Here is a 15,058-nt window from a genome sequence, read left to right as displayed (position 1 = left end):
CAGATATTGGAATAACATCTAAAGATCTGAATGGTGCTTACACTGGAATTTGTTACAGTCTTTGTTCAATACTTATCTTAAAAACAAATATAATAACAACAATGTTCAAGTTGGAACTAAAATTCTGCTTCAGTGTCTTAGTTCATGTTTTATCAAGACTTTGGGGAATGTTTCCGGGAATATGATTACAAAATTAGATATTGTCTTACTATGGGACAATTGCAGAATATAAGGTTAGGCTTTGAGGCCAGAAATATTGCTCCATCTGTATATATATTTGTGGAAGTTATTGTTAGAATACCGTTTGTTAGGTAGGTCTACCTCAGTGTGAATTTTGGATATCGGAGTGCAGGGACTCAGGCCTGGGCCAGTCCATGTGCTCCATCTAATCTCCTCTCCTCTGAGCTGTCTGAATCTTCAGACTCCGAGTTGGTGTCTCACTGCTAGGACATAGTCTGTGCAACTTAAAGGGACGTATGAAGCCCCCCAACTCCATGAGTTCCTGTGTGCTTCAGTCATGTCTGACTCTTTGCAACCCCATGGACTGTAGCCTGCCAGGCTTCTCTGTCCATGGAATTCTCCAGGCAAGAATACTGGAGTGGGTTGCCATTCCCTTCTCCATCTAACTCCATTGCTTCTCCTAAACATCATCTACTTTTTTTTTTTGCCATCCAGCCACCTTTTGCTTTTTTTTTTTTTTTTTTTTTCTTCTTCTTTTTTTTGTTACCTCTTAGATTTCCTGTTCATTCCCTGGCTTTCACTCTAGGTGTTTCCACTTAATTTCCCCCTTCATCTGTAACTCCCTCTCTGTTTCTCTCAGTTTTTTTTTTTTGGCTGACTCCCTTATACATGCCTCAAGTCTTTATGTATGTATGTGTGTATGTACCTATGTATCTGTCCATTTGGGTTTCCCTGATGGCTCAATGGTAAAGAATGTGCCTGCAATTCAGGAGACTCAGGAGATGCAGGTTTGATTCCTGGGTCGGGACGATCCCCTGGAAGAGGGTGTGGCAACCCATTCCAGTATTCTTGCCTGGAGAATCCCATGGACAGAGGATCCTGGTGGGTTACAGTCTATGGGGTTGCAAAGAGTCAGACACGACTTAGCGATTGAGCATGCACACACATCTATCTGCTATCTATCTGTCTATCGTCTTTAATTTCTTGCCTCCCTCCCTCCGTCCTTCCGTCTCTCTCTTTCTCCTTATCTCTCTGCTTTCTATAATTCCCCAATATTAATGCTCCCATTCTGACTGTTATTACTTACTTATTCATCTTCCAGCTTAGATTTTAAGCTCCACTAAGGAGAGACCATGTTTGTTTTCCTTTTCCAGCACCTGTGTAGTATGTATGTAGTGTCGGGTGTAACGTAGCCACTAAATAAATATTTGTTGAGTGAATACATCAATGAAGTACAGTTTGAGCTTTTGGCTTTCTTATTCTCACTAGATATTTAAGTTCTTTAATGGAAAATACTGCATTTTAATAAAGTATTTGTGAATATTTTATGACTATTTTCATAAAATATTAAGAGCATTTGGAGTCAAAGGTATATTTTAAAGTCAGAGAAGTAATATTAGAATCTGTGGGCATTAAAATAGGTTAATTTTCTTTTAAAAATTGATTTTAAAATTTTCTAACAACTAGCACATGGTTTGGAAAAAAAAATCAAAGAAGAGTGAGTGTTTCAAATGAAAATCAGCATTCATCAGCTTTGTGTTTCTAATCCTGTGATATTAATAGATTAAAATTTCAGTAAGATTCACCTTCAAGAAGAAGTAGATATATACATATGTACATCAGAAGACTGCAGTGTTTTCAGAAATGTGACTACCGTTGTTCAGTTGAAGGTATGATGGGAATAAACAGTTCATACCGAAGGGACTTTTTAAGCCTTGATTTGTTTTTTTAAAAAAATGGCATATGAAGGGCACAGTGCCTCTTCCAATGTTAGCTTGTGTTTCCTTTAACCTTCTTCTTCAAAGACCCATCCTAAAAAGATTCAGCCTGTTTTGTTTTTTTTTTTTTCCCCTCCTCTCTTTCAAAGACAGTATCTCAAAAATGGTACTAATTTAAGCCCTGCTAAATGTCCAGATGCAGCACCTAGGAAAAATGAAGTTCAGAAGTTCAGGATTTGGAACTTGCTTAAGCTAGGAGAATCTTCTTGCTGTGGTTGCATGTCTGATTCTAGAAGCTGGTAACCTCTTTCTCGTGGGCATCGTTCCATTGTAACAGATGGCCCCAAGTGTGGACGTGTCAGAGTGAAGCCCACGTGTGAACTTGTCCAAGAAGTTGAAACACTGCTCAGAATATCTTCTCCTGCCAATGATAGCTTTGTTGTTGCAATTAGAACTTTCTGGATTGGAAGAGTGAACTTAATGAAACATAAGAGAAGCCTTTAGAGCTCTGTTGTCCAATATGGTAGCCCAGGCCACACATGACTCTTGAGCACTTGACATGTGACTATTTCAAGCTGAGGTGTTCTCCGAGTATAAAATTCACACCTGTTTTTGTAAACAAAAACATAAAAACATGTAAAATATCACAGTAATAATTTATATTTTTAATTGATGTTGAAATACTCTTTGGGGTACACTAGGTGAAATAAGATAAAATTAATTTCATCTGCTTCATTTTTTAAAAAATATGGTGACTAGAAAATTTTAATTTATGTATGTGGCTCACTTTATATTTCTGTTTGGCAGTACTGTTTGGGCTAGACTCTTAACTAGGGATGTACATGAAACTTGGTTCCACTTATACTTTGACATGACTGTTTAGTTTGATATATGTCAGTTCAGATCTGGAATGAAAACCTTGGACTTTCTACATTAGTTTCTTCATAACTTGCAGTTTAAATGGAGCAGTAAAAGCAGGAGTAGGATTTTTTTTTTTTTTAGTTGTACAAGAAATTTCTAGAGACTAAGAGCTTTGCAGAGCTAAAAATTCATTCCCATTGTTTTATTTTTAAGCTCTATTTTAAGTTCCTGCCAGGACGAAAATGTTCATTCCCTTTTGGGTTCTGATGGCCTGGTAAAAACTTCTTTGTAAACCCAAGGGATGTGATGGAATTGGCACAGGAGAAAATTAATTTGGTTGGGATCCATGAGTGGAGTGGAGGTAATGTGCAGGGCTTGCAGAGTCCGTCGTCATCAATCACTGCAGAGCCCCTGCAGCAACGCCGGGCTGCCTAGCACCCGCCCCTTGGACAGCAGCAGGGCAAGATACCCCCTTTTCCGAAGAGCCCTACTCTTGAGCCATAGAGAAGTGTTAACGTAGAGTATGTGCACGATGAGGGGCCACATGTATACACATTCAATAAGGTAGCTTGGCATCTATTCCTATGTGGGTGCATTTTTCTGGAAAAAAGTTAAATGGAGTTTTCCATAACTTTTTTTTTCTCTCCTAAAGTGTGCATTGTAGGATATTTTCCAACCCCACATGTTTCCAGTAACTTAAGCTCAAAGCTCATAGCAATGAGGCACTTTCTTGTCAAAGGTGAGTCAAAAACAGGAACCTTTTAATTCTGTCACATGATGCTGGATGTTATAAAATAGTAAGAGCGAGGAGTTCACTTTTCCCCCTTCTCAGTCCTCAGAGTTTTAGCTGCTTGCCTTCTTCACCATTGAGGAAGCCAGGAATTCAGAAGTGTGGGTCGGATATTCGCCGTAGAAAATGCATTTAGGAGCGTACACTTTAACTGGATTATAAATAGTATCTGCCCTGACAATGCTGGAATTTTCTCAGCTTCTGGAGACATTGAAGTCTTTGTTTCATGGGTCACTGCCCTCTCCCCCACCCCCTAAGCTTGAGTCATAAAGCTTGACAAATTAATGAGGTTGCTGAAACTTAAAATCTCGGGGGTAGGACGTATGGGAAACAAGGAGAGACAGCAGGAACCATACACTTGGACTTAAGGTGGCTTCTCTCTTGCTGTCCTGAACTTGCTCACTTTGCATTTTATTTTTTCAGGCCCTTGAATTTATTGTTTTCCTTCAACAGGATCAAATTAGATTGAAAAAATTAGAAAAAAGTGTAAATAGGTAGCAGCAAGACTAATATTAGCTCCTGAATTCTCTATTTAGACTAGGAAAGAAAAAAAAAAAACATATCCAGGACTTCCCTGGTGGCTCAGATGGTAAAGCATCTGTCTACAATGCGGGAGACCTGGGTTCGATCCCTGGGTCGGGAAGATCCCCTGGAGAAGGAAATGGCAATCCACTCCAGTACTATTGCCTGGAAAATCCCATGGACAGAGGAGCCTGGTAGGTTACAGTCCATGGGATCGAAAAAAAAAAAACAAAAAACACGTATCCATGAAAGCAGAAGTACAAGCCAGATTGCTTTGATCGTGTATGTGTGTTTGTATTAGCTATGGAACTAAGAATGGTTTTCACAGTGAATACTTGTTCTCAACCACTGAAGGTAAAACAAAACAAAAAAACATGCAATACGAAGCCTAAAATTACTAGTGACCCTAGTTTAGAATGTGTTTACTCTGTAACACTTGATACTGGATATATAATAATCAATCAAATATATATATATATATATATATATAATCAATCAAAACCCAATATAAAAATTCCTTTCTTGGGTTTTGTGAGTTCACCCAACATATTTCTTGAGTATTTGTTCCATTCCTAGCACTGTCCTAGATACTGGGGAAATAAAGTTTAAAAAAAGAGACATTTCTACCTTCACAGAGCTTACCTTCCTATGGAGAAAAAAAGACCAAACCTAACCAAATCTAATGGAAATTAGAAACTGGACAACTGAATCCCAGGAAGAGAAAACAGCTAAGTGAGGTAGAGAGCAACAGAGCAGTTCCCATGTGTCTCAGCCTCTGTTTTTCCTTCCCCAGACTGTGCTGCAAAACGGTGACTAAGTTATTTCTGTTATTTCCCAGATTTTGAATTCACCCCCCACCCACCAAGATAAAACATTCTTTGCTTGTCCCTGTGATTTCCTTACTAGTCTGTTTTATTTCTTTTCCAAAGGCTCTTTTTGCCCCAATTGAAATTGATTATTCAGCTCAGGCTTATTGAGTCCTAAATTAGGTTGATGTTCACAGGGAATATTTATTTTCATTCTACTTTTTCAGTCAGCTTTTCTACACCCTCCTACTTAAGGTTAGTTGCTGGTATGCTCCATACAGTTCTGTTTTGAACCTTAGTCTTACATGCTTTTTTACCCCCCTCTTCTGGAAATATGGATTATGATTATTTTATTTCTGTTAGCATCAGGGTCTTTCTCCAGATCTGATGTTCTCTCAAAAGCCTGCATGTTGTGATCTGTACCAAAGTGAGTTATTGGCCCGTGTTTGCTCATTTCCTTTATTTTGAATCTTTCCTGTGGTTGGAATCATTCGTGATACTACTGATCATTAATCCTGTGCTCTGAGGATATGAGTATGATTTTTTTTCTAGTTCCAGAGATGCACTCCAGCTTTGCATTTTGGTTGGCAAAATGACCAGAGCTTGGACAAAAGGCCATGAGTGACACACAAACACAGGCCTGAAATTATCGTATTACAGAACAGTTACCACGTTCGTGTGAATGGCTAAGCAAAGGTCAAAAATATGAGCAACATTATTTATGGCTCAGTGAGTGATTTGATATTCACAGTCTGTCATCATTTGTCAGAAGACTGGTATTATCAAATCTGTGCCAGGCTAAGGACTATCTAAAAAATGATTTGAGACAAGCTCAGTATACAGTAAAAAAGAAAAAAAAAGGACAGTTTAGATGTATCCCAGGAGACAAGAACCCTGCACCTGATGTGGAAGTAGTTCTGTTATCCTGCTGTTGTCAGATTTGTTTGCCTCTTGACAAAGAATTTTCCTTCCTCCACATCAGTTTTGTCACCTTTAGCCAGGGCAGTTCTTTTTTTTTTTTTTTAATTTATTTTATTTTTAAACTTTACAATATTGTATTAGTTTTGCCAAATATCGAAATGAATCTGCCACAGGTATACCTGTGTTCCCCATCCTGAACCCTCCTCCCTCCTGCCTCCCCATACCCTCCCTCTGGGTTGTCCCAGTGCACCAGCCCCAAGCATCCAGTATCGTGCATTAAACCTGGACTGGCGACTCGTTTCATACATGATATTATACATGTTTCAATGCCATTCTCCCAAATCATCCCTCCCTCTCCCTCTCCCACAGAGTCCATAAGACTGATCTATACATCAGTGTCTCTTTTGCTGTCTCGTACACAGGGTTATTGTTACCATCTTTCTAAATTCCATATATATGCGTTAGTATACTGTATTGGTGTTTTTCTTTCTGGCTTACTTCACTCTGTATAATAGGCTCCAGTTTCATCCACCTCATTAGAACTGATTCAAATGTATTCTTTTCAATGGCTGAGTAATACTCCATTGTGTATATGTACCACAGCTTTCTTATCCATTCATCTGCTGATGGACATCTAGGTTGCGTCTATGTCCTGGCTATTATAAACAGTGCTGCGATGAACATTGGGGTACACGTGTCTCTTACCCTTCGGGTTTCCTCAGTGTGGCAGTTCTTACAGGATGAAGTTGGCACCTGTGGCTTGCATGGAGCGTGTTGGGTTATTAGAACTTACTGCAATTGCTTGCTATAGGATGTGTTCTGGTTATCAGTTTATTGTCTATGAGGTCGACTTTCACCCTTTATTGCCTGCTGTGTGAAAATGGTTCTGGACTCTAGATGTTTTTCTTTTGCCAGTTGGCATGATGTTAAGCTTTGTCAGGAGAGGGCGCTGGAGAGACGTTGCAAGGGGAAGGAGTTTTCCTTTCTGCAGCAGGTGTGTCTGCTCACCAGTGTCTCTGGTGGGCCACCTCTCTGTGAATAGCCTTCCCAGGGACTCCAGAGGATGGAGTCCAGTAAGTTCTGTAAGTGTAGGACACAGTGAATTCCCTCCCATGCAGAGAGCTCCTGGATCTCAGCCCTGGGGAGGAGGACCCTGAGCCCTAAGGGTCGTGGCAGCTCCTTATGTCTGCTATTCCTATATTAGAGTTTACTTCTTATTAGCTAATTCTCTGTGATAGTTAATAATTCCTTTCTTCATTCAAATTTTTCTGGTTTCTGTCTCCTGATTGGATCCTGGCTAATACAGTGTTCATCAGAATTAGGTTTCGTTCTTGTACTGCATGAAGCAGGTAGGTAGGAGAATCTAATGAATTTGTACAAAGGAGCATGAAATCTGAATGTTATAAGCAATTGTTAATTTCTCTGTGTTCTTCTGACTGAATGGCCAAATCTTAGGAAAAACTGAAAGTCTGCAAGTATCTGTGGTAAAAGTGGAGGCTGGTGGTGCCAATGTGTGTGCCTGCATGCGTGCTCAGTGGTGTCCAACTCTTTGCGACCCTGTGGACCGTAGGGTGCTGATGATCCTAGAGTTAAAAATCCACGCAAGGCTTTGATGGACCTACTGACCATTCTGCTTTGTGTGGGAGCTTCAGGATATGTGAACAAAGCTGCTGTGGGACCCAGTGGTGAGTGGTTTAATTCAGTTCCTGGGGAGTGTCTGCAGGGCTGTAATATCTACATGGATAATCAGAGGTTGATTAAATGTATGTGTCAAGTCTGCTTCCTTCTACCCTTGTATCATGTGATAGGGTTGCAAGCGGTTCCCGTTTTCTGTGTGAATGCTGCATCAGTGTGATACGAGCAAGAGTAGAGTTCAGGAAAAAAAAAAAAGAGGACTAGAATGAGGTGCCATTGAAGGTTATTGGGATTTCGTCCATTTTTGGATGAGGAAGCTGATCACTGGTGAGGTTAAATGCCTTCCTCTCAAGAGTGTGCACTGAGACAGCAGGGGAATACACCAAGACAGATTTTTCTTTAACTTCTAGTCAGTTGTTTCCCCCCAACTCCAATTTATTTACGTTCAAATCTCTAATGATTTTTCTTTTTTATAATTACTTTATAATTGAAGTACAGTTAATTTACAATGTTGCATTCATTTCAAGTGTACTGCAAAGTGATTCAGTTTTATATATATATATATATATATATATATATATATATATATATATACACACACATACATATACATTCAGGTTATTTTCCACTAATGGGTTAGTAAAATACTGAATATAGTTCCCTGTGCTATATAGTAGGTGCTTGTTGTTTATCTGTTTCATATATACAGTAGTGTGTGTATGTTAATCCTACATTCCGGATTTATCTTCTCCTCTCCCTCCTCTATTCCCTTTGGTAACCATCTGTTTGTTTTCTGTGTCTGTGAGTCTATTCCTTTTTTGTAAATAAATTCATGTGTAGCATTTATTTTTAGATTCTGCATCTAAGTGATATGTGATATTTGTCTGATTTATTTCACTTAATATGATAATCTCTAGCTTCATCCATGTTGCTATAGATGGTATTATATCATTCTTCAAATGATTTATTTTCTTATATTTGTACTTAAGATTTCTAAAGCATGGGAAAATATAGAGTGCTTTATTAAAGAATATTTGAGTCTAAATACATTAAAAGGATAAAGTAGAAAATGCCTTAAGGAGGTGCATCTTCTTTTGATAAAAAGTATTTTATTGAAGTGTAATGTATGTAGAGAAAAGCATACTTACTTTAAATGTATAGAATGATGGCTTTTTTTTGGTAAATTGAACTCCTGTTATCCAGCTCTCAGATCAATTAATCAGGTGATATCTGCACTTGATGCTCCCTTCCTGTACTCTTTAGTCATCACCCCACCCTACAGTAGCTACCACCCTGATTCATAACTGCATAGATTAACTTTGCCAGTTTTGTGCTTTATAGAAATGGATTCAGTCATATTTAGGCACTTGCCTGTGCCTGGCCTTTATTCATCATGGTTATGTTTGAGAAATTCATCTGGGCTCCTGTGGGTAGAGTTGGTTTTTTCATGATTATATGGTATTCCTTCAAATACATTTTTTTGGGGGGGATTTACCCATTCTCCTGTTGATGGGCATTTAGGGAGTTTTTTAGTTTGGGGCATTTACAAGTATGAACATTTGTCTTCATTATTATTTTTTAATGTTTTGACATTAGAAGATAGAGAAGTGTGAGGTTTAGGGCAAAAGCTTGAAATTAGACAAACATACTAACTTTGATCCTAGTCAAGTTATTTACATCCTTAAGCCTGTCTCCTTATTTGTAATGAGCATCATGACTAGTGTTTCAGAATTTTGGAAAAATTGTTTGAAATGATGGATGCTTTGCACAGTACTTGATATATAATAAGCTGTCAAAGAATAGAAGTTGTTAGTATTTTTCAAGTTAATGTTTTTTAAATTGTAACAAAGCATCAAGATAATTCACTGTCTGCATTCTGTTGCTTGTGCATCATGTTTTCATGTTTTTCAGAGCTTGTACTTGTTTGTTTTGCATCTTTATCTTCTCTCTTCCTTTCTCCATGCTATACTCATTGCCTGCCTGTTATAATCCAGGTGTAGGGGCAGGGATTGAAGAAAAGTTTTTAGCAGATTTCATTCTTGAGTTATCGTCTCAGTTTTTGCCATGTAGGCTCGCCATTAGAATAACATTTGCTTTTTTTTTTGCTTTGCCCAAAGATGCAAAATCCTTGCAATAAAAGGTTTGTATGCCTGAGCCTCAGTGACCTGTAAGAAATGAGGAATCACAGTTTCCTTCTGTAATTCAATAACCATTTACTCCTCCTGCCAGATGATATGATAGAAGCACTGTGGAACTTGAAGGCAACTGTCTTGAATCCCACCTCTAGAAAATTTCTGTTAGGAGTACCATCAGGATTGTTCCCGCCTTCATTTATAATTGGCCCAAAGGTGGAGTCTACTCCTGGGTGCCACTTCAGTGAGTACTGACTTTGTGTTTAGCCTCAAGTAGGATTTCCTCTGGAATGCACTAATCCAATGTTTAGTTGGACTTTGGTGAAAATCATTAACTCATCCTGATTTAAGGAAGCTTTGTGAATGACGAGAAATTTCAGGATTATGTTTATATAGTTTCAAAGGTCGTATTTTTAGACAAAGGATAATTTAAGAAGATTGGCTAGTATCCCTCCTCAGTCTTAAGCTATTTTAATGAAAACAGAAAAGGACAGCCTGTTTACTTCTTAGGAGTGTCATACATCAGTTTTGTTTATAAATTATATTTAATCTTATTTTATTTAGATTATATGTATATATGATAATTTTCAAATAGGTAATGTTAACAAGCTTAGAATAGGTAAAGGAAAACATTTGTGGCCCAGTGTTTTTTTGGCCAAATGTTTTGTGTATCATTTTAGTAGCATTTTAAAAACCTCTTGATACTAGTTTGCACAATAAATATGTTTCTGTAAAGCTGCAGATATAAATATAGAAGATAAATATATAAAGACCATATTTTATAAATGGATTAATATAAAATCACCATCTTATTTAAATACACGAAACACATCTCATTATAATCATTCTACATAATGTAGGATCTATTATAAAATGAACAATCTGTTTCTAATTTTTGTGCTTAAATCTTGGGATAATTTTTAAGTGAGGTGTAGTCAGCATTTTAATGTATTCTTGGAGTTTGATATTATGAGCATTATGGACTTGTTAATTTTATTCCTAGATAGTTGAAATAAGTATCTGACAGAAATGTATTAAGAAGCAGAACACTATTTTTCTCTATCAGCTGAAAAGCAAATGCATTATTAGCATCTGAATTGAATGCTGGAATCTCCAACATACATGTATGTCTATCTATGTGTTTTGTGATCTGAGTCTTGCTACTGCGAGTATGATCCATGGATTAGAGTGGTTCATGAACTGCTTGTCAGTCATCAATGAGATGTGAACAGGTATTGAGTGTTCAGAAACCTTTATAGCAATTGGAGAGAGTGATTTTAGGTCTCTTGATTCTCATACAGATTTGGGCTTGCATATTTGTGTGTGTGTTTGTTTTGTTTTTCAGTTGTTTTAGAATTCAATTTTATTGTAGTTTACAAAAGTATTGGTCTGTGTTGGATTTGAAATAAAAAAAAATAAAAAACAGATAAAGTGATGCAAACCACAAATTGCAAATGGTTTGAGAAGCATTGGTGAGAAACGTCCGTGAGAGGTTTCCACCAAGGCAGAAAGGTGGTATAATTTCTAATCTTTTTAAAATTAATTAATTAATTTTAATTGGAGGCTGATTACTTTACAGTATTGTGGTGGTTTTTGCCATACATTGACATGAATCAGCCACGGGTATACATATGTCCCCCATCCTGAATCCCCCTCCCCCCTTCCTCCCCATCCCATCCCTCAGGGTTGTCCCAGTGCACTGGCTTTGAGTGCCCTGTTTCATGCATCGAACTTGGACTGGTCATCTATTTCACATATGGTAATATACATGTTTCAGTGCTATTCTCTCATATCATCCCACCCTCGCCTTCTCCCACAGAGTCCAAAAGTCTGCTCTTTATATCTTTGTCTCTTTGGCTATCTCGCATATAGGGTCGTCGTTACCATCTTTCTAAATTCCATATAAATGCGTTAATATACTGTATTGGTGTTTTTCTTTCTGACTTACTTCACTCTGTATAATAGGCTCCAGTTTCATCCACCTCATTAGAACTGATTCAAATGTGTTCTTTTTAATGGCTGAGTAATATTACATTGTGTATATGTACCACAGCTTTCTTATCCATTAGTCTTCCAGTGTGCATCTAGGTTGCTTCCCTGTCCTGGCTATTGTAAGCAGTGCTGCGATGAACATTGGGGTACATGTGTCACTTTCCCTTCTGGTTTCCTCGTTGTGTATGCCCAGCAGTGGGATTGCTGGGTCATACGGCAGAGTTTTTTAAGTAATCTCCACACTATTCTCCATAGTGGCTGTACTAGTTTGTGTTTCCACCAACAGTGTAAGAGGTGGAAACACTCCACCTCTCCACATGCTCTCCAGCATTTATTATTTGTAGACTTGTTGATAGTAGCCATTCTCACTGGCGTGAGATGGTACCTCACTGTAGTTTTGATTTGCATTGCTCTGATAATGAGTGATGTTGAGCATCTTTTCATATGTTTGTTATCCATCTGTATGTCTTCTTTGGAGAAATGTCTGTTTATGTCTTTTTCCCACTTTTTGATTGGGTCGTTTGTTTTTCTGGTATTGAGCTACATGAGCTGCTTGTATATTTTTGAGATTAATCCTTTGTCAGTTGCTTCGTTTGCTATTATTTTCTCCCATTCTGAAGGCTGTCTTTTCACCTTGCTTATAGTTTCCTTCATTGTGCAAAAGCTAAGTTTACTTAGGTCCCATTTGTTTATTTTGCTTTTATTTCCGTTACTCTGGGAGGTGGGTCATGGAGGAGCTTGCTGTGATTTATGTCAGAGTGTTTTGCCTATGTTTTCCTCTAGGAGTTTTATAGTTTCTGATCTTACAGTTAGATCTTTAATCCATTTTGAGTTTATTTTTGTGTAAGGTGTTAGAAACTGTTCATTCTTTTACAGGTGATTAACCAGTTTCCCCAGTACCACTTGTTAAAGAGATTGTCTTTTCTCCATTGTATATTTTCTTACATAGGCGTGATTTAGGACATGGAATACTGCGCTCTTGTTGCATCAAGCTTTTCTAATCCCTAGTTAACCATATCCCCTAACATTTCCAATGTAGCTGTTCTGTCTGTTTAATTATAATGTTTTGAGCCTCTGATTTCTTAGAGTGATTTGCAAAGAAGTATTTATTTCTTTGCAAATAATTTATTTCTTAGCAAATTTATTTTCAAATAAATTCTTTGGACTTATTTGCAAATTATTTATTTGCAAATAAGTCCAAAGAATTTGATCATTCATTCAGCCATTCTTTATTTATTGAGCATTTAACTGTGGATCAGATACTGTTTTAAGCATTGGGAATTCATCAGTAACAAAACAAAATGGAACAAAACAAAAAACAATTTCTCTTCTCTTCTAGCTTCTATAAAAGAACTGGAATATATCAGTATATGTGTACACATTTGTGTACACACACACACACGTATGAACTGCAAGACGGTTGATTGTGTCCAAGTGCACCCAGTTCCCCTTGGGCTATGACTGCATGCATTCCTCTACTCTATGGATATTAAGGTCACTATTGATGTAGTTTTGTGTTTGAACCCTGTGACTAACGGAAAGTCCCCAGGGAACACATGTAGTTGGCTTCTCTCAGGGCTCTTGGTGCTTGAGCATGACCTCCGCAAATTGTTGAGGATAATGGAACAAGCAAAGCCTCAGAGCCTGGAGGAACCTTGGTGTCCATTGTCCTGAAATGCTGTCTGCCTTTGGGATGTCATTAAATATAGAGTTTGTTCCAAGCTGTTTCTTTGTTTCAGCTGGAGGAACTACGATCTCCTGTAGGATGTTGTTCAGATCCTGGGAGTCTAAGACAGAGATGTCAGCTTTCTGAAATTAGGACAGGCATTTAGGGTATGTGCACTTTTTGGGATGAGGTCTTCTAGCTTTCCTCAGCTTATACAAATAATTCATGACCCTCAAAGCTGAAGAATCACGGATATCCAGTGGCCAAGAGCCTTTTGCAGTTTGGATCCTGTTACTTCATCTGGTTGTCTCTTCTTTTCTCCCTTAGTCTTTTCCTGCAGTGACTAGACCTGCCTCCTCACTGAGGCTCCAGTGTGCCAGGCCTGGCCCCACCTGGGATGCTTGACCTCCAACCATCCACAGAGCTCATCTCCTCTCCTCCTTTAAGCTTTTGCCCTATTGTTACACTCTGGGCTTACCCTGGCTACTGTTCAAAATAACGTCCCTCTCCTGTCCCTATCTTGGTCCTTAGTGCTTTATTTTTATCCTGGAAGTTGCTGTCTTTAACAGATGTTGCTGTCTTTAGTATCTTAGATGACTTCGTTATTTACTAACTTTATTGCCCATATGCCCTTTCTCACCCAAATGTTGCATAGAAGTAGAAACTTTTGTCTCCTTGTTCACTGTTGTATAGTGACTTCCCTGGTGGCTCAGATGGTAAAACATCTGTCTACAGTGCAGGAGACCCAGGTTCGATACCTGGGTTGGGAAGATCCCCTGGAGAAGGAAACAGCAACCCACTCTAGTACTCTTGCCTGGAAAATCCCATGGACAGAGGAGCCTGGTAGGCTACAGTTCAGTTCAATTCAGTTCAGTCACTCAGTTGTGTCTGACTCTTTGCGGCCCCGTAAACTGCAGCATGCCAGGCCTCCCTGTCAATCACCAACTTCCAGATTTTACCCAAACTCATGTCCATTGAATCGGTGATGCCATCCAACCATTTTATCCTCTGTTGTCCCCTTCTCTTCCTGTCCTCAATCTTTCCCAGAATCAGGGTCTTATCAAATGAGTCAGCTCTTTGCATCAGGTGGCCAAAGTATTGGAGTTTCAGCTTCAACATCAGTCCTTTCAATGAACACCCAGGACTGATCTCCTTTAGGATGGACTGGTTGGATCTCCTTGCAGTCCAAGGGACTCTCAAGAGTCTTCTCCAACAGTACAGTTCAAAGGCATCAATTCTTCGGCGCTCAGCTTTCTTTATAGTCCAACTCATATCCATGCAGTTCATGGGGTCCCAAAGAGTCGGACACGACTGAACGACTTCACTTTCTTTCTTTCTTTCACTGTTGTATCCCCAGTGCTTCAAACAGTATCTAACACATAGTATATGTTCAGTGTATATTTGATATACATTGAATAATTTAATGAATAAATATGGGATCTGATTCTTCCTTTCCAAGTATACAACATGGAGTTTCAATTCTGCCAGTTTAACTGAGATTCCTTGTGTTGCTCTATGTGTATTTCAATCCTGTTGGTTGTGGTTTCATGAATCTCAGTTCTTATGTTGCCATATATTAACTTTCAGTGTTTTCAATATTTTATTTTTATTTCCATGTGTCAGTTATTCCCATGAGGCAGTTTCATCTTTTTCTTACTGATTTTCACTGGTTGCTGAATCTTACTTTATGCTGGAGCCTCCAAGTGTTCATGGTTAAGACCTTAGATAAGCTGGAGAGGCCAGCAATCTCTGTACCTCAGTTTCTTCATCTGTATAATGGGAATAATAATAATAATAATAATTGCATTAATTCTGATAACAGTATAAGTATATTA

At 38.4% G+C, this 15,058-nt stretch overlaps 1 protein-coding gene across 5 annotated transcripts in view; it reads left to right on the top strand.

Annotated features, from left to right (window-relative positions):
- The window catches only part of MITF (melanocyte inducing transcription factor), a 228,601-nt gene that overhangs the window by 77,920 nt on the left and 135,623 nt on the right, over positions 1-15,058 (top strand). Inside the window, exon 2 of one of the 5 annotated variants that reach the window (XM_070360459.1) lies at positions 9,663-9,809. The exons of the other annotated variants lie outside the window; for them this stretch is intronic. The gene's annotated coding sequence lies outside the window, so the exon portion shown is untranslated. The remainder of the gene's footprint in view (positions 1-9,662; positions 9,810-15,058) is intronic. 5 annotated transcript variants of the gene reach the window in all.

Source organism: Bos mutus, chromosome 22 (assembly GCF_027580195.1).
Source record: "Bos mutus isolate GX-2022 chromosome 22, NWIPB_WYAK_1.1, whole genome shotgun sequence".
Classification (NCBI taxonomy): domain Eukaryota; kingdom Metazoa; phylum Chordata; class Mammalia; order Artiodactyla; family Bovidae; genus Bos; species Bos mutus.
Note: the sequence above shows the minus strand (reverse complement) of the source record. Positions and strands in the feature narration are given on the sequence as shown.